Source organism: Pelodiscus sinensis, chromosome 14 (assembly GCF_049634645.1).
Source record: "Pelodiscus sinensis isolate JC-2024 chromosome 14, ASM4963464v1, whole genome shotgun sequence".
NCBI classification, from domain to species: Eukaryota; Metazoa; Chordata; order Testudines; family Trionychidae; genus Pelodiscus; species Pelodiscus sinensis.
This window is the reverse complement of record NC_134724.1, coordinates 17,979,422-18,000,334: the sequence shown is the minus strand read 5'-3', so window position 1 is coordinate 18,000,334 and position 20,913 is coordinate 17,979,422. Positions and strand designations below refer to the sequence as shown.

The 20,913-nt window shown below is 44.7% G+C and overlaps 1 protein-coding gene and 1 long non-coding RNA gene across 3 annotated transcripts in view; one reads left to right on the top strand and one right to left on the bottom strand.

Annotated features, from left to right (window-relative positions):
• The window catches only part of IL16 (interleukin 16), an 83,441-nt gene extending 79,214 nt beyond the window's left edge, over window positions 1-4,227 (bottom strand). Inside the window, exon 1 of one of the 2 annotated variants that reach the window (XM_075897118.1) lies at window positions 4,062-4,227. The gene's annotated coding sequence lies outside the window, so the exon portion shown is untranslated. The remainder of the gene's footprint in view (window positions 1-4,061) is intronic. The other variant, XM_006139266.4, reaches the window with a different exon arrangement.
• Window positions 678-11,091, top strand: LOC142818305 (uncharacterized). The gene is made up of 5 exons (XR_012895735.1): window positions 678-1,297; window positions 4,096-4,147; window positions 5,087-5,183; window positions 7,313-7,508; window positions 10,409-11,091. It is a non-coding gene; the product is annotated as an uncharacterized LOC142818305 (long non-coding RNA).
• The last annotated feature ends 9,822 nt before the right edge of the window (window positions 11,092-20,913 follow it).

Here is a 20,913-nt window from a genome sequence, read left to right as displayed (position 1 = left end):
AAATAGTGGAAGAAAATTGGCACAACCATATATACCAAAGGATACAATAAAAAAAATGAACACATATGAAAAGGACAAATCAAATTTCAGAACAGAAGGGGGATGAGGAGGGGAGGTAAATGTCTGTGAGCTAGTGATATTACACTGTTTTTTATGGAGCATAATATTTCCACTTCAGAAGATTGCTGCTATCAAAAAAGCGAATCCAATTCAGAGTACTTCTGCCTCACCTCTCAGTCCCATTATGCAGCCCTGTGCAAATGGGTTAATTGTGTTGGTAAAAATAGCACGTGGGGACAACTATAAACAAAATGAATGATGCATTAGCCATGCATGTGACTGAGAAACACAACAGTAACTGTTTGCAGAGCATTGACTGAGCAGGGGCCCCAGTATGTCTGTGGGCATGTTGGGCATGGCAGGAATGTTCTTCTTTTAACACAGTAAGAGGTGTTTTTTAAAGGATTATTTGTATTTATTTCTAGATCATGGGTAAGAGTTGGAATAGTCTGGAGCTGGACTAAAGAATGCTGGCATGGCTTAGTGCTTGCAATCACTCTAAATCGATCATTTCGTTCAGATTCATTGGTCCCAAAGCCGGAAAAGTGCCATTGTGATTATCTGGTCTGACCTCTCCATAACACAGTTCGAGACACTAGTGAATAATTGGGTGCTGAATATTGTGTCTAGCTGTTTTACAAGTGTTTGGTTAGCATCAGAGAGTATATAAATTACTGCTGCTCCAGAAAGGTACTAATTTATGTGGCCTCTCCTGTTTGGTGATTTTTTTAAAATGACTTTACCTCTTTATTGCACATTTCCAGTACCATAATGTTGCTTTTTCATCTGACTTGCTTTCATTTTGATTTATACGCCCCTGAATGGCATGCCATAATAAAGGGCCCTTTAGTTGGAATGAAAGGGGGATTATCAATTGCCAGCACATATAATTTACCAGGAAAAATTATAATGTGAAAGAAAAATGAACTTTCTTTATCTGCAAAATCACATGAAAATGGCCTCAGTCTTTTTTGAGGCTTCCATATAAAAGTTGCATTTAAAGTGAGCTATTTTTACATTTAATGTAGGTTCCGGGCTGGCTTTTAGTTCATTTGCAGATGTCAAGTTAGTCCCTTACTTTTAAGGTAACCCCACTGGAACATATGGGAGAACTGAAGAAGTGAAAAACTATTCCACTTGAGTGAGGGTTCTGGAATCCGTCCTGCTTCAGAGCTCACTGATATCAGGGGAAGATTTCCATTAGCTTCAAGGAGCTTTGGGTCAGACCTAACTACAGGTACTATATTCTACTGTATTTTGATTGGAGGATTTTTTTTAATTAGCATTGTTGATTATTTCCTCCCTTTGGTGAGGAATTATGCAATCCCCTGTCCCTTAAGTGTCTGTGATTAGGTAAGATGAATTTGCTGCATCTGGGGGAGCAGTTGTTATTTCAGCTGCAAGGATTTAGTAGCAGCCACGTTCTGAGTCTGACATTCTGTGCACTTGGCAAAGGTAAAATTATTTAACTCAGCTGCTCTTTCTGTACCTCTTCACATTTACATTTCTTTCCTTGCTCTCTAATACCATGACAGCCATAAAGCGACTCAGAGTGTGTGATTTTTATTTGTGGTGTCGAAGACTTCAGTGGCTGATGTTCTTACCACCTAACTGATTCAATCTCTAACATCAACAGGTGTCAAATAAGCAACTGCATAATAAGGTGCAGAATGTCATGTTGCAACTGCTGAGTGGTAGTGTTGGCTCTAGAGGATGCATTACAACAGTGCTCCTGAGACTCTATTGGCTTCCTATAGGGATGCAATTGTCCCAGCCTCCAAGTGACTGGCTCTCTCCCTTGCCCCACCATGACATTTTGAGATCAGCTGTGCTAGCAGTACTGAGAGTTAAGTATAGCAAAGGTATTGGCAAGAAGTTCTGAGTTAAGGATTCTTGACTATAGGAATTTTTTCCCCCATTGGTCCCATAGATCCTGGGCATAAATTTTGGGGCACAGAAGAGAGCCCATCACACTGTGCATGGAGAGTGGAAAGTGGTATCATTATGCTTTCTTTACAGAGTGAGGCTACACGGAAAATATTTTATTCTTTTTGTGTTGCTATAGTGACTTCATTTTAAACATTGAAAATGAAATAATACCATGTATTTCTGCTGCATCTTCCATCTGAGGATCTCAGGTTATTTTACCAACAAGATCGGTAGCATAGAGAGTTTAAGGCCAAACTTTAAAAAGTGTCCTCTAAATTGGGATGCCTATTTTTTGGGCGTTTACTTTGAGATGGCTTGGGTCTGAGTTAGGGAGCTCCCCCATCTTCAGAGGAAGTCAAATGGAGTTCTAGATGCTTGGCATCTCTGAAAAAATCATGTTCTGTTAAGCTGGACATTCAAAGCAGAGGCCCATTTTGACAACTTGATACTAAGTGACCACCCAATATTACCATCCATATTCTAAAAATATCTTCTTGTTAGGTGTAAATTCACAGGTCATCACTCCAAAAAATGCAGAGCATCTAATACTATCATGTATGTATGGGCTAGAACAATACAAAATGCTGCAGGGGTAAAAAAGTGGTTCAGATCCCTGGCTAGAGGTGAGGTTAGAGGTGCAAAGTTGGTGTAAAGTAACCCTGGTATGTGAGGTCAGCACTGCACATAAACTAGAGCAGCTGCTCCAACCTGTGTTGGGTGCTAACAGCCCCACAAAGCAAAAGCACCAGCCAGGGATTGGTGCGGATAATTTGTCCCTCCCCCTTTTCCAAAAGCCACCACCCCTTCACTAGCAGCAGGGAGAGGTATCAGAGGAGCCTCTACATTGAGTTTGTATTACCAGAAGTCCTGTATTTTGTTTCTATTACCAGAAGGTTTGCTTTACACTGGAGTGATCATGGCACTGGATATACCAGTTCTACAGCCACACTCCACTGGCAGTATATAGTTAATATACTATTTGGTATGCTTTAAAGTTATGCTGTATAAAGAGGGTACTAATAAGACTCATAATAAATGGAACTATCAAGTGAACTCTGCATTAATAATATTGGCAAGATTCCAGTTCTAGGGATTATACTTATAGCATATGGCTAAACAAATATGCCTTCCATTTGAGGCTGAGTTTCTGGACCAATGTACTGATTTCCTGCCTAAGATAACGTTGCTCTCTGACTCAGGGAGCTGGTGTATTTGCACTCTGCTGGCTTGGAAGTATTCTCTGAAAGTGTGAAAGGTAATCACATTAAAATGTAATTTTAAAAGGGGTTGCACATATGTGCTTGGTTAGATATAATTAGATACTAATTCTGTCCTGTTCTCTAAGAAGCTAAAATGTGCTTGTGTTTTTCAGCACAGTTTCTATAAAGGAAAATAAAATATTTTAAAATGTAGACTAGAGAGCTCAGTTGACATGAAATAAGGCTCGGAAATTACTCAGGAAAAGACACTGAGTCTTAACAAAAGCTTAGCAGAACTGCTCCCAAAAATCTTTCCTCTAAATCCTCCTCAATAAGGTTAATTACTAGTTAGAAGGCTAATTTATAGATTTTCAAATCTGTTTGCATAGTGGATGATGTATTTTGTGTTTAGTTTCTACTGTATTTCTCATAGTGTTATAGGCTTGAAGAGGCCTTTACAGCTAAGGAAAGATTCCTTTGCCAGAAAGTCCCTTCATGCTTGTAACACTTTTAAATGTGCTTTCCTGGGAAAATATTGTCCAACAAAGTAAGAACATCCTATTTCCAGGTACTGACTGGCTAAATATACATGTTCCCCTTTTATCATGAGACTATTTATCAAACAACAACCAAAGATAAGCATCTATTTCATTCCAACTCCCTCTTATCACTGTAAAATGAGATATGCATTACAGAATGGAAAAGCAAAAGCACAGAATTCATATAGGAAGAATTGCCCTGGTTTTACATTTTATCTATTTACTTTTCTCATCTAAATTGTCAAAGAAAAACACTTTGTAAATGAAACATATTTGCATCTTCAGAATGAACATTAGTGAGATCCAAAAAGTTTGGTATAAAGATATTACTTACCATAGTCAAATAACAACTGTATCTTCTTGTTTAGAATCATTGCTGTCACATCTTGGATGTAAAAAATGCAGCTGAGCCACTTCACAGTATGTTAAGTACTTTACAAAATAAAAAATACCCTGTAAGTCCAGGCTGTTTGGTATTTGTCTGTTAACTCCTAAGCATGCAAAGTGACTACTCAATATAACAATTTTTCCTCGGCAGAAAATCCCTTTGCTATTTGCCAGCAAATCTTTAATGCTATAGCCTGGGTATTTCCAAATACCGCCCTACTTGCTAGGCAGATGTGTATAAAGGAGATGTTATTTCACTGAATCAACCACTGAGATCGTAACCCTTTTCCTGTACCACAAACAGAAATGTAAAACCTCAGTCTTTCCTTTGGACTTTTACTGACTTGTCTCTGTTGTAAGAAAGCAAAGGCAACAACCGCATGGTCTCCTATGTGGAAAATATGTTTAAATGTTTTAGATAGTCTTAGAGCTTCCATTTCTCACTCCAGCCACTCATTAGTTAACTGTCCCTTGCTGTGTTTATGTAAGTGCAGGCTACAAATACAACACCTAGACTCCTTGCCCAAAGTTGAAATGATTAATTTATAACTCTTTTTACAAAGCACACATACAGAGAGAGAAACAGCAAGAGAACACACAGTTCTCTTTTAACTTGAGTGAAAACTCCTTTCATAAGGTCTGAAAGGCCTTCAGGGGGCTGTTCTTTGGGAAATAAAGTCTGTATAGTTGATAGCAGAGTTTGGCTCAAGGGGAGGGGGACATCAACCTAAAGCAAATAAAGGGAGCTGAGACTTCCCTCTGTGTGGAACCGATCATTATAAAGGAGGTGCAAATGCCACTGTTATCGTAGCCTTACTGAGAGGGTGGCTTGATTTGAGAGGATTGCAAATTCCCCTGCTATTTTAATGGTTATGCAGTCAGCTAGTTTTTATTCAGACATGCTTTTGTGTGAGAAAAACTTATCTATCCCCTTCTCCCCCCGAGATAATACTTCGGGCTTTTCATTTTCAGAGCACTTTACAGTTATTAACCAGTCAATCCTCATCATAACTACCAAGGGAAAAGCAAGACAAAGGACCTGTCTGCTCAGACCCCCGAGTAAGGAGAGGTATGTAGGACTGAATTCCTGTATTACTCTCTTCTGGCTCTGAGTAGATGGGCCAGCAAGATATTTCACCCTTCTTGAAGGTGCACCTTACTACCCTCTTGTGCCAACTATGTCTCCCTCTTCCCGCCCAATTGCTTGGGGTAGACTCAGACATAGCGCCTTCCTCTTCTCCTTGTGTTCCAGACACAATCCAGTGAACCATGAAGCAGCTGCATGGAGAGGGCCTTTTCTCAACCCTCCTCCCCGACACAGTCCCATTAAACTAGTCAAAATCTATCCCCGAATGACTTAAGACCACAGACAGCTTGAGTGTGTCTGAACGAGAATTAAGTCATTCCTGGCTCTCAGTCCTATACTCAAACCACTATCCCATATGCTTCTCTATAAGGGGACAATAATGCCATTTCACTGAATAACTTCAATTTTTTTATACATTTTATTGGGCTTAGGATGTATGAGTCATGTGGCAAGGACACAGTCTGTCCCTGATCTGGACAAGCCTAGAACATAGCAAACCTCGGATTAATAAAATTAAGTTCTCTATAGAAACAATTACACATTCTGACTGGCTCCCCTCTGTACAGAAAATGCTAAACATATTGGTAAGTTATATAAAACTGCGTTGATTCATTTTTTCCCCTTCCAGTTTCATTGCCTGGGGAGAAGGGGGACAGAAGGACTTTGTGACATCCTCCACGCATAGCAGGGTTTGGTAATAAAAACAAAAATCCTCAGCAGAAAACAACGCTGTCTCAAACCACACCCACTCCATTGCCGGACAGATGCAGTTCCCGCTTTCCTCACTTAGACTAAACACTGTTCAGTTTACAAATCTGACAGCTATTTATAGCAAGTATATCTACTACAGCAACCAAGGAGGTGGGAGGATATTGCTGGCTAGAAGCCACGGGTCAATTTTTCAACGAGGCATGTGTGGTCATTAACTTAGAAGCTGACTACCTGAATTAATACCTAAAATTAACATAAGGCTCTGTACTAAGACACAAACTGAAGCCTCGGGCTTTTCATTTTTTTCCCATGCAAAATGGTCTTTACTTTCAGGTTTTCTAACTTGTCATTAATAATAGTTATTTATAATAATGATAATTTATATAACTTTTCATCCATAAATCTCAAAGTGTGTCACAAAAACAAGTAAGTATCACTAACCCCATTTTAAAAATTGGTAAATAGAAGTGTCAGGAGGTTATGGGCCATATTTACAAAAGCAGTCTTACTTTTGAATGCCTCAGATTTGGTATCCTTTAAAAACCTGGCCCTTTACAGAAGTTTGTTCATGCGTGTAATAATTTTCATTGCCCTTTCCCAGGCCATTCCTATTTCTGCTGTACAGGCAGTCCCCGGGTTACGTACAAGATAGGGACTGTAGGTTTGTTCTTAAGTTGAATTTGTATGTAAGTCGGAACTGGTACATATTGTAGGGGAAACTCTAGCCAAACATTTCTCCAGAGCTCAGTTTTATTCTCCCACACCTCACTTCCCTCAGTCCTTTATTCTCAAGCTGAGGTGTCTGCTGAGAAAAGCCGCTACGCGTCTCCCTGGTCTGCTGGGAGGGGGGCGCTAGCTTCGCGTCTCCCTGCTCTGCTGGGGGGAAGCAGCTAGTGCGGGGTTGCCTCACCCCGTTTGTAAGTAGGGATCCGATGTAAGTTGGATCCATGTAACCCAGGGACTGCCTGTATATTTTTCATACCTAGATAATGTGACCAGAATTGAACTAACTTTTTTTTAAAAGGAGCAGGTCCTATTGATTTATTTTAATGTGGTCTACTATTTTCAGTATTGTTCTCTATCCAGTTTTTAAAACAGTCTAACATCTGATTTGCTTTTTTTGACCACTGCTGTGCACTGAGCAGAAGTTTCCATTGAGCTGTCCACAGTAATGCCAAAGTCTTTTTCATGAGTGGTTAATTTAGAAACCATCAGTGTATATAAGTAGTTCAAATTGTTCCTCCCAATATGCATTACCTCACGCATACCTATGCTACATTTCAACTGCCATCTTGTTGCTCCGTTCCCCTTTTAAGATTTTCTAGTCTTGCCTTTCCAGAACAATTGTTGATCAGATGTTGCCGTCTCACTATTTCTCCCTCCCTACTTCCTCCGCTTAGGGCTTGTCTCTACGACGTGGTGGATCAACGCTGCAGTGATTAATCCACTGGCCATTGATTTATCACATCTGCTTAGATGCGATAAATCAATCTGTGTTTTCTCCCATTAACTCTGATACTCCATCAGGATGAGTAGAGTAGCCGAAGTCAATGGAAGAGCAACTCCCAATGACCTTATCACACAGAAGATGCTGTGGTAAGTATGTTGACTTCAGCTACACTGTTTGCATAAAGAGTTGCCAGGTGTCCAGTATTGAACCGGACAGCCTAGTATTTGCACCTTCTGTCTGGTAAAAAACTTCAGAAAATACCAGACATGTTTTTCCCAGTTCGGGCATCGGACGGAAGGGTGGTTGAGTCAGCTCAGGCTGGCCAGGGCAGGGGGAGGGTGGAGCAGACTGGAAATTAAAGGGGCTATGACTGTGTTTCAGCCCTGGTCAGTCCCTTTTTTTTTTTGCTCAACACATTTACATAGCCTTTTTTTTTTTTAGCTCAACAGATTTTTTTCCTGGTTTTTTTGGGGTAGAGGGGGTTGGTATTTTTTTAAACCATCTGGCAACCCTATTTGCATAGCTGAAGTCACATAGATTAGATCGACAGCAGGGATTAGTGTAGACAAGACCTTACACCCATGCTTTCCAAAAACTGGTGAGCACAGTAAATATCCCCAATCCCAGTACGGATCCTTGGAGCATCTCTCTGTGAATATCATTCCATTTTATAAATTACTTTACAGCCATACTCTTTGTTTTCTAATTCTTAACCATTTTCTAATCTATAGTAGTAAATTCTCGCATCCAGTAGTTGCATCGTTTCCTAAATTACCCCTTGTGAGAGACTTCATTAAATTATAACTAGAAGAATTAGTAGGTGGAATTCTTTCTCCACTATTCTACTGACTCAGAGAACTCCCAGTAAACAAGAGGGGTGCAACTTTACTTTACATGTGTAAGCGGAGGGATGGTTGTTTATTGTAAACATGAGAATATTGCTTAGAAATAGAGAAGTGTCATTATCACTTTACAAGGCATTAGTTGGACCATGGTGTATCCAGTTCTGATGTCCACACTTTAAAAAGAAAGTTAAGAAATTTGGAAGGGTTCAGAAGAGCACTATCAGAATGATCTGATCTCTGGGAAGGACTGGGGTGAAAGATTAAAGAAATATTTAGTTTATACTAGAGCAGGTTTGAAGGTGACTTGATTGCAGTCTATAAGTACCTACATAGTAGAGCTCTCTTTAATTTAGTAGTAAATAATAAAAGTTCCAGTGGCTAAAACTGAATCTTGACTAATTTAGATTAGAAATGTGGTCCAAATTTTTAACAATTAGGCAATTACCTATTGGAACAACTTATGTAAGGATTTGGTGGATTCTACATCACTTGACATCATGAAATGAAGACTAAATGACTTTAGAAACTTCAGAAGGGGTAGCTGAGTTAGCCTGTAACAGGAAAAAGTTAAAAAACAAATAGTCTAGTAGCACTAGTTTTGCCCATGAAACCTCATGATATCATCTACATGTTTTGTTAGTCTTTAAAGTGCTACTAGACTACCGGTTGTTTTTTAAGTTTTGATTTTAGAAAATATATGCTTGAGCCTGAATAGGAGATGCGGGTATGTTGCAGCAATTACTGAGTGAAATTCTATGGCCTGTGTTATGCAAGGAGTCAGATTAGCTGATCATAAATGGTCCACTTATGTGCTATGAGGTCACAGAAACTGTGCTACTTTTACCATGTTATTGTAAGCATTTTATATCTACACAGGAGAGCCAACAGCCTCCACAGATCCCTGGGCAGGGTGGGTTTTCTGTCTCTTCTGGTGGGCATGGTGGGAACGGGGAAGGGGGTGGTGGCTCTGCACTCCCAGAAGGGGCTGGGCATCAGGCAGAAGAGGCAGGGCCAGGGGCAGCCAAGCCTCTGCACCTCCCAGAGCGTGGCCTGCCACCCCTTCCTCCGCCCTCAAAGCTATCGGGAGCATGTGGTGTGGCACTTCGGGGGTGATTTAAAGGGCCTGGAATTCCAGCCACTGGGGTAATGACTCCTGTAGTCCCCGAGAAACCTCTAGGAACTACTCTGTAATTCCTGTTTCAACTAATCTGTTTAGTGCTGTGGCAAGGCTCACAGAGCTGTAATTCTCAGGTTCACTGCTAGCACTTGTAAATATAAGCCCCAAACCTCTCCATTCCTCTGATGCAGCAGCTGATTTTAATGCTTAGGTTCTTACAGTCTTAGTTTCCTCCCTGAAAGGGTGACTCCTGTAGTCTCCAAGAAACCTCTAGGAACTACTCTGTTCTGAAGGGTTAAAACTCCACAGATTTGGGAACAACTTTGGGGTCAAAATATGATGAAATTACTTCCTGCTAAAACCTTTTAAAAACTGATCCTGGGCCCCGTACAGTCCAGGAGATTCTCTTGCTCAACAGTACAGTGTTTATCCCTGGCTGATGCTCCTACTATTATTATTTAACATTTCTGTTGAGGTAGTGCTGAAAGGCTGCAGCAAGGCTGAGCCCCAGGAGGCGCTGGACAAACATATAATAAATTACTATCTCAGACCTAAAGAGCTTGCCTGGATATTTATTCTACTCCGTGCAACTTGCCACAGTGCCTGTATGTGTGTGTTGCTAGAGTAGATGATTCCACTGCACAGCGGTTAAAGCTCCTGCAGCCATTTGGAACACATTTCAATTTGGTTCTCTACTAAAAAGATTCACTTCCTTCCAAATCCTGCAGCTTTGGAGGGTGGGGAGGAGTGCAAGGTATTGTTTTCAGCTGTTAGTCTGAGTTATTGGGACAATGGAACTGAGAGGTTGCCAACATTGGGCAATACTCTTAATCTTTTGATTTACCTGGCTAATGACTTGTTTCTTCTGCCCCTCTGAAGCCACAGATTGTGTTAGGTGTAGGTTGGATTGTCCTTTAGTCTGCCGGCATTTCATAGTATGGTCATTAAATATGGATGTAAAAAGTTACGAATTCTTTGAGATGATCAGAGCTCCATGACGGGAGGCGATCATTAACTGTCATACTGCTCCCTTTTTTATGCCTGAAATACAATTATTAAGATGAATGTTTTTATTTTGTTGAAGGGAGAAAAAGAATTAAAACAAGAAGGCTGGCTTTGAAGAAAGGTGGTTGTGCACCTAATACATTGGAGAAATGATCATAGTTCATTTTTATAGGGAAAGCTACTTTTAACTCCATTAAGATCTGATAGTCCATGTCATCTTTATGTCCTGGTAACTGATGGGGCTGCAAGTTTAAGTTCTTCTGAGCGACTTTAATTTGTACATCTAAGTTGTTTACACATTTTGTGGTCATGCCTTCTTCAGAATGGTTCCTCCCCACTCCTTATGACTCTGTCTAGTTTTGGAGTCCTTCATCCTACCCAGCCACACGTCCTCTTGCATATCAAGCAAAATAACCCCAGCTGATGAATACTCATTTAATGGAAGTGATACATGAAAATTACTGTTAGTAAGCTACTCAATTAATTTAAAAAAATTGCTCTGACCCGCATATAAATGTACTCTGTTTCATATAGCAGCTTTTTGAAAGCTCTGAAGTCTCTCGTAGTTGCAGATAACTTGCTATTGTTCATTATACTAATTCTGAAGTAGTGACTTTATTTACAGTTATGAGCCTTGTGCTATTGCAGAAAATCCAAGTGTCATTGCAGGTTACATGGACTGAACAAACAAAACCTTCTCTGCTAGTTGGCTTTATAATACTTAACTGCTGAAACTAAACAGCTTACAGTAGTGTTGTGTAAGAGACCTAATGTTCAGTGTAAATCAACTTTTCCTGAATTCTTTTTGTGATGAATGAATGTTCTGTTCTGAAAAAATAATTGCCTACAGGGAAAGGTTGGACACATACCCTATGCAGTGCAAATGGCTGGTCCCCAAATCCTTGTAAGTGAATTTCATAGAAAGAAGGAATTTGTGTTGGTGTTTCAATATGTTATGTAAATTCCAGTCCTCCGCAGAAGCCATTCACTAGTCCCAAAGTGTCACACTGTTTAAAATCAGTACCACTTCAGGACAAATTCCATAGCTGCCTAACCCATTATTATCAGTTAATATCTGTTTATTAGAATAATTAGTATGGGGAAGAGGACAGTGCGTAACTGCAGACACTTTCAGAATGCTTCACAAGTTTCAGTGTAGAGGTGAGAACAATAAGCCATGTTATGAGTAACTTGCAATAGTTATTCAGCTGTCGATTATACTCACCATGCAAGCCACTGTACATCTTGGGTGTTCTGGCCAAGGCTGATGCTGCCAAGATTGTCAGCAAATAGACCGGAAGAGACAGAAAACCTTGAACTAGAATATAAGAGTTTTTAATCTTTCATCTGCTACTTGCAGCTTTGGCTGCAAGATGAGGAAGACCCAGACAAGATGGAAAACCTAACCAGACAAGGTGGCAAGGAATCAGGAGGAAAGGATAGAGAATGCTATGTGCTATAGATTTCATAAATTGTCTTGTTTAAGTCTTTTTGAGACCCTATCGTAATAACTTCCATGCTGAATATTACTTTAAAGCAGGGGTTGGCAGCCTGTGGCTCTCAAGCAAGTACAGCTCTTGAGTGATCTAAATATGGTGCTTTGACTGGTTGCGCACTTGGGGAGCAGGGCACAAAGAACTATACTTCCACCCACCTCCTCAACAGCAGCACTCACCATCCTTATACACACCTGCTACTGGGTTTCCGGGAGGAAGAGACCAGGACTGCATGGCAAGTGGGCAGGGGCCAGGACTGGGGTATACCTGGCCCTCTGAGCCACCACATAGTGGCTGTCTGTAGCTCCGGCAGCTGCCGTCATTTTAAAAACAGCTGTTCTGGGTGGACACCAGGACCTGCGGTGAGGGGGGAACCAGCAGTAAGGTCTGTGCGGGGGGCCGGGACTGGGGTTGTGATGGACCAGGCCGGGTCTAGGCACCACTGAGGGCATCCACTCAGAGTGAATTGCTCAAAACCAGGGCTACTTACAGCCCTCGACTGGAGACCTTTCCCAAATCGGCCACAAACCAGTCACATAGAGCACTTCAGCTGCCAGTCTGGCCAGTAGGAAGTCTCACAAGCAAAACCCCTAAGATACCGCAGCTTTCCCTGTGCCACAATTAGCCCTGGGACTTACACAGATGTAAGAGGTTATAAAACCTGATCTCACCAACTCTGAACAGATCCTCCCAGTCCCAAAGAACCAGCCATAGTCCCAGGTCAATTTACACTTTAGACCTTACCCACAAGAGCACGCTGAGCCAATCCTTTAGAATCTAAAATCTAAAGGTTTAATAATAAAAGAAAGAAAAGGTTGAGCATAAGATTAAGGAGAATACATTACATACATCAATCACCAAGTTCTTGATGCAGGCTTTTAGCAGAGATGTTACAAACTGCCAGCTTAAAAGTCTCTGGTGTACATCCTTATCAGGATGGGTCAGCAAATCCTTCCTGGCTTTCTGTCCCTAGCAAGGATGCATCTGGAATCAGGAGCAAGATTGAAGACAAGATGGAGACGGCCTCATGGGATTTTTATATTCCTGGTGTCTCCCAAACTGGAGCTGGTCACATGATCTAGTGACCTGTTTGTGTTTCACATGCAAGTAGCCATGAGGCACTGGCTGGTTTGCAGACTTCCGGATGCATTCCTCAGGTGTGTATTGGCCACTCTGAGAGCCACTGTCCATGAAGCAGGGCTAATTAACACAGCCATTCACTGAACTATCCTTCCTCACAATAGGCAGTCAAGGCCCATTGCTCCCTCCCACACAAAGAACATTGACAATACAAGTACAGAGCCCATATTCATAACTTCACACACAAAAATCATACAAGTACATGAGTATCATACATTGAATCAGCAGAGCATAAGCTTTCATTTGACACCTCACATGGCCCACTTTGTACAGAATTTGGGGCAAACACCACCCATGGGTGCAACAGTGATCTGACTGCTCACTTTAAAATCCAGTAATATGACAGGGGTACACCCCGGCCCCCTCAGCCACCACACACTGGCTGGCTGTAGCTCTGGCAGGTGCCACATGATGGGTTGCGGGCAGGTGTTTTTTAAAATGGCTGTTCCGGGCAGGGGCAGCCCGTGAGCCTAGGCGAGCTAGGCAGCTGCCTAGGGCGCTGGTGGTCCGGGTGCCCGATGATGACATCACAGGGTGCCGGGGCGCCTCATGATGACATCACGGCCACTGACAGCCGTGCAGGCAGGGGCACCAATTGCGCCGCCCTGCCTAGGGCGCCAGCTGCTGCAGCCGGCCTCGGGCCGCTCCTGGTTCCGGGTCCCGGTGAAAGGGGCAAGCTGCCCCAAGGAGTGGAGACGGGCAGCCGCCGCTTCAAGCCTCAGCCCCAAGGGAAACAGGGAGGAGGTAGTGATGCACTGGTAGCTGAGTTTGGACTTCAGCTAGCGGCTGAGCCACATTTCTTTCTTCCCTGGGAGGTGCTAGGGCCAGTCCTGCGCTGTGTACCAGGGCCACCTCTCCATGCCCATTGGCTGGGACCACCCTCCTCCCCACCTTCCCTTTTCTCCCAGGCCCTGCCCATCTCTTCACCCCTCCTGGAGGCCCCACCTTCTCTTCCTTTCTCCCGGTCCATCCTTCCTATCCTCCTGGTCTCTGCCCTGCATCCTGCCCTCCCCTTCCAGCCATCCCATTCCCTCTCCCCCTCCCCCCTAATTCCCTCAGTGATAGCAGCCTCGGTCTTTCAGCCCCATCTCCAGCACTCCTCATTAGGGAGCTACAGCTTGGTCTGGAGCCAGTTCTGAGGGGGGGAATGAATCGCCAGGCCCCATGAATCCACATGCCCAGAGGAGTAGAGGGGGCTGCCGGCAAGCCCATGACCTTCCAGCGCACCCTTTTGTTCCCCCAGCCAGAAGTCAATGTGCCAACGCTCATCCACCCCCTCAGCTGCCTCATCTGCCTGGACTGGAGCCGGGCAGTGGTGCAGCTGCTCCTGGGTCAGGGCCAGAGTACTAAAAATAGCACCATGGCCCTGGCTCCAACCCAGGTAGGTGGAGCAGTCACCCACCATGTGGGCCAGCCCCAGAACCAGGAAGCAAGAAGAGGTTGAGCGGTGCAGGTATCAGGAAGGCAGAAGGTGAGGGAAGGAGCAGGGAGAGAACTAAGGAGTAGGTGGGGGTGAGGAGAGGAAGGGGCTTGTGCTGAGAAGAGGGCCAGAGCAGGAAAAGAAAGGTGAAGGCGCTAAGGGTGGAGGAGAGACAAATGCTAAGGGATCAAGAGGAAACAATGAGGGGAAAAGGCAGGAGGAGTGGGGGGATGGGAAGGTGTCAGAGGGAGAGGGGAGGGGACAGCGTGATGCTGGGAGAGGGGAGGGGCAATGGGGGTGAGAGGAATGAAGAGGAGAGAGGAGGAGTGGGTGCCAGGAGAAGAAGGGTTAAAAGGAGGGGTGGGCATGAGGAAGGCAGGGGATGGAACAAGTCATGTGTGAGGGAACAGAGGAGCGTGAGGAGAACTGAGGCAGAGGGTGGAGAGAGAGGAAGAGGGCAAGAGGGGGCAGGTCACATCATGGGTACTTTGTGCTCAAGATTGACAGAAGACGTCCTGAATGCATGCATGAAACTGAATTTGACCAATTATGATGTAACCTTCAAAGAAATGTCCAAAAAGATGCAGCAGCAGAAGTCCCATTAAATAAAATGTGAGTACAATGTTTCATGTATGCTATTATTAATCTTCATGTCAATTATCAATAATATTATGTTGCATTTTTTCAGGCATGCAAATGGGTATTCTTATATGGCTCTTTGTTGACCACTTGTTCTGAATTTTGACGTAGTTTGGCTCTTTGGTATGAAAAGGTTGACAATCCCTGCTTTAAAGGGTTAAAGGCTTGGCAACTATTGCCAAGGAAACAAAAGCCACTAAAGATTTGATACAGGGAATTTCTTAGCTACTTTGATGTTGCCTCTGTTGTGTTTGTGTTAGAGGGCTGTGACAGAGTGAACCCCGGTGCGACGGGGTGAAGCAACCCTGTACGCGAACAGGGCCCCGTGAACCATGGGAAGCGGAGCGGGACAGGGTGAGCAAGATTGCCTCAGGACGGCAGCCGGAGAGGTGGCTTGGGCCCCAGGTGAACGGCCAACCGGGGCTGAAGAGGGGACTAACAGTGCAGGCGCGGTAAGCGCGAGGCCGGAGGGAGAAACGGATGACATCACCCACCGGCACAGCGGAAACGTCACCGCCCATGCGTGGGAGTATCGCAAAGGGGGGCAGGAGATTCAAAAAGGACGTCCGTCACTCTGGAAGGGAGGAGAACCGAGTGAAGTACCGGAGGAGCCAGGTAGGTAGGCAGAGGAGGTGGGTAGGAAGTGGCCAAGGGCGCAGTCAGGGAGCCCATGGGCTGGAGCGTTTAGGGGCAACTCACCCATCAGTCAGGCAAGGGACACGGCTATCCCTGCCTTAGGGCCCTGGGCCGGGACCCGGGAGTGAGGGAGGCCCCAAATTCCCCTCCCCCACTGCCCCTCCCCCGACTGATCTCCAGTTACTGACGAATCGCAGTGATAGGGACGGAAGCTAAAAGAAACCCAGGTCTCGGAGAGTGTCCTTTGACCATGACTTGTACCAATGCTCTTTAACTGTAATGTGTAACAAGGACCCTATAAGAACTACATAGAAAATGTTCAAAAACCCATAAAGTATCATTTTTAAAAGTATTCAAGAGCCTAACCGTCCCTGAAAGTCAGAGGCTTAGGTTCCTAAGACATTCTGAAAATGGGACTTATGTTCCTAAGTGACTTAGACAGTTCTGAAAATTGTACCTATGAATATACCCATATATAATGTGACAATTGGTGTGTTTTTTAGCCTAGCAACTCCCATTAACATCAGTGAAACTTGTGTAGCCAAATCTCAGTACACCACACTGAGGGTATGTCTACACTACCACCGTAGTTCGAACTAGGAGGGTAATGTAGGCATACCGCACTTGCAAATGAAGCCCGGGATTTGAATTTCCCGGGCTTCATTTGCATAAGCCGGCTGGCGCCATTTTTAAATGCCGGCTCGTTCGAACCCCATGCCGCGCGGGCTAGATAGTGCGGACTAGCATGCCATTCCGCACTATCTGTATGCCTCGTTTCTTTCTTTCTTTCTTTCTTTCTTTCTTTCTTTCTTTCTTTCTTTCTTTCTTTCTTTCTTTCTTTCTTTCTTTCTTTCTTTCTTTCTTTCTTTCTTTCTTTCAGAAATCTATAATAAATATGAATTATTATCTGATAGCTGTAGCTGTCTCTCACCTGAACATATCCTTTTACAAGTTTTGATAGTGCCTTTATGCTATTATTTATTGAGCATCATTGGTATATGTGTTCAAACTCAGAGGAAAATATGGTCTCAAAGCTGGATCCAAGCCAGTATGGAGCAATGAAGAGGAGGGAGATGGCTGCTGCAAGCCGCTCCCAAAGCTTACAGTTGAAACCAGACAATGCCACTGAGAACCATGTACCCTACATGATCTGTGATGGGATGGTTGGCTGAGCTTTACTTTGATATACCTTGTGCAGCAGTGCTTAGCAGATATCAGAGACCAAGCATTCTAAGCTACATACAGGGGCGGATGAGAGTTTTGCGGGGCCCAGGGCAGCATAATTTCGTGCCCCCCCCAAAAATAGAAAAAAGCGTCCCCCCTGTGCCCACTCCTCCAGTAGCCCCACTGTAATCATGTGAGCTACCCCTCCTCATCCTCTCTCCTAACACCTCCCTCTACACACCTGCCATGCCTCTCTCCTCTGGTGCTGATCCCTCCCCTGCAGGTGTCTGCCCTTTTGCTTCACGCCCAGAATCCCCTGGCACCTGCACCTTCCCTTATCCCTGCACCCTCCTGCTGCCTCCCCCTTCCCTCCCTGCCCCTGCGCCCTTTGCCCTCTTTTTCCCTGATGCCCACCCCCTCACCACCCTCTGCCCCCATTTCCCTCATGCCCCTGTGCCCTCACACATGACTTGCTCCATCCCTACCTTCCTCATGCCCACCCCTTCTTTCAAGCCTTCTCCCAGGACCTCCCCTTCCCCCCTTTAGCTCCCAATGCCCTTACCCTTTCCTCTACCAGCATCACCCTGTCCCCCCTCCCACTGACACCTCCCTTCCTGTCCTTTTCCTCATTGTCTCCACTTGGCCCCCTGGTATTTGTCTCTCCTCCACGCTGTCCCTTGGTGCCTTCTCCTTTCTTCTCCTGACCTACCCCTCTCCCCTCAGCACAAGCCCCTTCCTCTGCCATCCACCTTCTGCCGTCCAGTTTGCAGGGCGGCCGCGACCCCGGCCCAGACTTCAGACCGTGTGCCGAACCGAGCAGTGCAACGCTGGGCTGCGCGGTTTTAAAGTCCTGGGCCGTGACGTCATGCCACGCTCAGGCGTCTCCCCTCTCAGCTGTTGCGCGGCGTTTCAGCATGCCGCGCATGCACTCCCTTGGCCCCACATGGCCCATACTGGCTGGCGCCGGGGAATTTAAAGTGTGGGGCAGCACGCCCCGTCACAATCCCCCTCCTCCTTCAGGAGCTGCCAGCCGGCCCTTCGGCGGATGGCCCACCAGGAAACTCCCGATATCCCACCAGGCCAGTCCACCCCTGGTGCTGGCGCGGGGCCTATTGAAGTGCGGGGCTCAGGGCAGCCGCCCCACTCGCCCTGCTCTATATCCACCACTGGCTGCATATGTAAACAAATAGCAGAGAAGCCCATGCATAAATTATCCTTCGTCAACAATCCCAATGATAGTTCTGTCAAACTCTTTTGGTGTTCATGCCTGTTACCCGGTGCTTATTTTTATGAGCTCGCTGTTGGCAAGAAAACTTAGAAACTGAGAAAGAAGTGTTGTGAAGAATTGTTGACAGATGTTTTCTAATACTGAGAACTCTGTTCTCATGACTGAAAAAGGAGGTGGTCTTGTGTGATAGCCATAAAGGGAAAACTCAAGAAACTCAAATGCACTGTTGTCATGTGCATTCTCTAACTGCAATAGAACCTGAGAGTTACGAACTGACCAGTCAATCGCACAACTTCTTAGGAACCAGAAGTATTCAATCTGGCAGCAGAAATAAAAAGGAAGAAAAAAGAAAGAAAATACTCACAGGGTGGGCTGGGGAAGTGGGCAATTGTCCTAAAGCCCAGTGATTCAAATGGGCCCAGGGCTCCAGGCCACCACCACCACTGCTAGCATGGAAGCAATGGTGGCCGAAGCCCCTGGCCCTTTAAATTGCCTCTGGAGCCTCATGTGGCTCATTCCGCATACTGAAGGGCTGGTCAGAGGAGGCACAGCACACTCTGGGTGGCACTGAAGGCTGGCTGCCCTAGCTTCACACCTTCTGCCTGTGAGTTTTTAAAAATTGAACTGAACTGGGAAGAAAATTAGCACAATTTGGAGTGCCTTTTTCACTCCAACTTGTTGATCTCTGGTATGGTTTCCTCATTTTTTTTTCTTATGAAGATTATGCCTTTTTTATAGTTCTAAAAATTCAGGTCTGTCCCAGACTGCAAATATGACAGGTTTGAAAACAATAAGGGAGAGACTCATATATCTAGGAATAATTGCTTCAGCCTAGCAAACAATATAGCCTTTGAATTTTCTTTAAAGAAACACAGTGTAAACAGGTGCGTGCTGATTCTTTTTTTTTTGCCCTGGAATTTAAATCTGACATCTGTGTTGGCTGCCTTATTCTGCATCATGAAGGCTTTGAGTTTAAGGTGCTTCGGCCCCTTCGCTCTAACCCAGTGCATCCACCCCTCCCCCAGAGCCAGGTACCCCCAGCCTCCCTCCTCTGACCCAATGCCCTCCCTCTCACACAGAGCCAGGCACCCCCAACTCCCCACTCTAACCCAATCCTTTTCCCCTCCCCCAGAGCCAGGCACCCCACTCTAATCCAATGTACCGCCACTCCGCTCTCCCAGAGCCAGGCACCCAGAATCCCACCCCCAAGCCAATGCCTGGGTCTCACTGGAGCCGCCGCCACAACCACATGCTTCTCCCTCCAGGCACTGGGACATGTTCACAGAGCGGCAGTGAGCAGTCCGGGTGTGCAGCTCCTAACAAGCCGTAACCCTAAAAGCCGCATTTCTTTGAGCAAAGAGCCACGGGCTGGTCACCCCTGATTTAAAGACTGTACAAAATAAAGAAACACTTTATGTGCTTGTTTCATTTAAATTAAGATAGCTAAAAGCATCATTTTTCTTCTGCAGTACAGTTTCAAAGCTCTATTAAGTCAATGTTCAATTGTAAGCTTTTGGAAGAACAACCGTAAGGCTTTGTTCAGAGTTACAGACATGTTAGTGTTACAAACAACCGGGCCTGGCCTTAGGGCAAGGAGAGAAAGGCAGTTACATAGAGAATGGCAATGTGGGTTAGGAAAGCAAAGAGAAAGACCAGAAAGACAAAGCGAAAAGACAGATGGAAATAGAAAAAGCCTTGTTGGATTTTCAGCTTGCATCCCTGCAGATAGTTAGGAGGTTAAGGGCTTTCTTTGCTGATGCAGAGCTTAAGAGCTTTCAGAATAACAATAATATCTAGCCCTTTTGCAGTTCTGTTTTCATTAATTGCTCTCAAGCTGCTTTACAAAGGAGATGTCACTGTCTCCATTTTATAGGTGGGGAAACTGAGGCATATAGGCAAAGTGACTTGTCCAAGATTACCTAGTAGGAAAAAGGCCAATCCTAGAATTAGAACTGAGATCTCTGGAGTCCATTCCAGTGCTTTACTCACAAGGCTTCCTAACTGTCAGAGATGGTTTGCTGGGCCCCAAACAACATTGGCCTCACATTTCCATCAAGATGATAGCTGCAAACTGTTCATAGCAAATGATTTATTTGATGAATTTAGCCTTTATTTCCATTTGTGAATTAGCCACAGATTTATTTTTACTGATAGGTTTGTCATTTAAAAACTTTGTCAATATTCTTCCGAGTTGCTCAGGAACCATTTGTTTCAATGCCATTGACTGTTCATTATTTGTGGTGTATGACTGACTATATAAGTCGCATGGTAATGGTTCCCCTCACTGACTGGATGACTGACAGTTGGGAGAAGATCAAAAGAGATTTCAAGATGATCTCCTTTCCACAGACATAAAAATCATCATTAAAATGTTCACTGAAAAAAAACCTGAAAGGTGTCTTTGGTAGTCTGCCAGAGCCAACATTTACTTGTGGTTAAAGGGGTGTAATTTTTGGGCAAGCATTTATTTGATTATGGATAGTGACTGAGGAGGTAGGGTTTTTTTTTTTACTATGTACTGGCAGGATAAAAAGAGGGGGCTGCTTGTGCTATTATGTGTAAGCGGGAGAATGGTCCCGCTCTTGTGGGGAACTTTCCTGGCTTCTATACACCCCGGTGAAATGAACCAGCGAAAGGATCTGAGTCCCCGCTCCCACTTCCTTTACCCCACGGCTCCCTGATCCTGAGGGCTCCCCCTCCACTCTCCTGAGTAGCAGAGCCCTTGAAACCCCAACAAGGCTGGGCCCAGGTTTCCTGGGGCTTAATCCCTGACCTTGTAGTCACTAGGGGCAGGAGTTAGGGTGTCCCCACTCCGAGGTGCTCTCTTTACACTGCAGGCCTTCTTGGCCCAGTGATCACTT